The 1,584-nt window shown below is 43.0% G+C and overlaps 1 pseudogene; it reads right to left on the reverse strand.

Moving 5' to 3' along the window:
- Positions 1-514: 514 nt before the first annotated feature.
- Positions 515-953, reverse strand: LOC125911410 (60S ribosomal protein L35-like; annotated as a pseudogene).
- Between the last annotated feature and the right edge of the window lie 631 nt (positions 954-1,584).

Here is a 1,584-nt window from a genome sequence, read left to right on the forward strand (position 1 = left end):
ATGTGGCCCCTGGCCATTGCGCCCTGTAACCATGGTGGTTCACCTTCGGTGTCATGGGCACACTGCCTTTCTGAACATTTGCTTTCCAAGACCTCTCCTTCTCTGTTTATGTGCATAAACTCATATTTCTCCCCATCCATGAAGCCTTCCTTACATGACCACTGAAGGCTTCACTGAGTTCTCTCTTCCTTCTGAATTTTTAGAAATGGTAAATCGAGTGGCACAGACTAATTACAGTGGGATTTGCATGCCTCATTTCATATTAAAGATGTTCTAACCTTCCCATTCCATTTCCTTGGAAGAATGTTAGAGGACAACCACTTTTTTTTTTCCTGTTTGCTTGTGCTAAGGGTAGATAGAACCGTTCCTCCAGATATCAGTGGTGGTAGTTCTGCTAGGGACTGGATTATATCTCCTGCCAGCTTTGTTTGTTTCTTCATTTTCCAGGTTGTTTGTGTTTTATTGATGCTGGTGCTCAGGCCTTGACCGGTACCGCTGCGGCTGGTATAGCCACTCACTCCTTCCGCTGCTGCTTCTTGGTCTTCAGGTCTTCCTTGTGCTTGTTCAGCCGGTGGTGCATGGCAGGTGTCTTCTTGGGCTGCAGATCCAGGGTTACAAGCTGTACTTCTTACCCTTGTAGAATTTAATTCCTGAGGTTCTCTTTCTGAGTCTGGTTGATGACAGTGAGAACATGAGGGATGGATTTGTGAACAACTCAGATCTTGGAGAGCTTGGAAGCAGTACCGCCTGTCACTATGGCGCCACACAGCTTGGAGCTCCACCTTCAGGTCTCCCGGCTGTTTAAGCAGCTCCTTCTTCTTGCCACGAAGGTCTTGAGCCTTAATCTTGGCCACGTCTGTACAATTTGCCACTGCCATGAGGGAAAGAGGCCGAGGGAAAGAGCTCTCATGTTTACTCTGTATCCCTGCAGTTTTTAATGTCTTGCTTGGCATGGGGTGGATGCCTTATGTATACTTACTGATTGACTAATGGGTTAATTCTAGGACATAACCATGCTTAACATGAAACCAATATGTGGAACACATAATTTCAGAATTATAAGGTAAAGTGAAGTAACTGTTATTCTGGAGTACACAACACATGTTTCAGGACAGAGTGAAGCATACCTTCAAATAATAAAATTATGGCTAGTATTTATAGAGTGCTAAGGAAGCATGTATTGCCCAAGCTATTCTAGATGTCTGCCTGTGAGGTAGATACCGTTATTACCCCTTTTTAGAGGCAAGGAAGTCAAAGCACAAGTATTAATTTTAGAATTGGAATTTGAACCAATTAAATTTGGCTTTATACTCAACGACAGCATTTAATACCTTCAGATCATTGGAACATCATGGCTTATAGCAGTCAGAAACAGCAGTAAGACAAGTTTCCAGGAAGTCTGCAGCAGGGTTTACTGATAGAGTAAGCCAAGTGCCAAGTTTTACATGTTCCACTTGTGAAAAAGACTGTGAGCATCACTCTTTTCAACTACTGATAAGCACTATAGGACATAGGCAACGCATGTTATAACAATCACACCAGGTAGCAACTTCCAAATACAAGGACAACATAAGATACAAATTT

This window comes from Panthera uncia, assembly GCF_023721935.1.
Source record: "Panthera uncia isolate 11264 chromosome C1 unlocalized genomic scaffold, Puncia_PCG_1.0 HiC_scaffold_3, whole genome shotgun sequence".
NCBI lineage: Eukaryota > Metazoa > Chordata > Mammalia > Carnivora > Felidae > Panthera > Panthera uncia.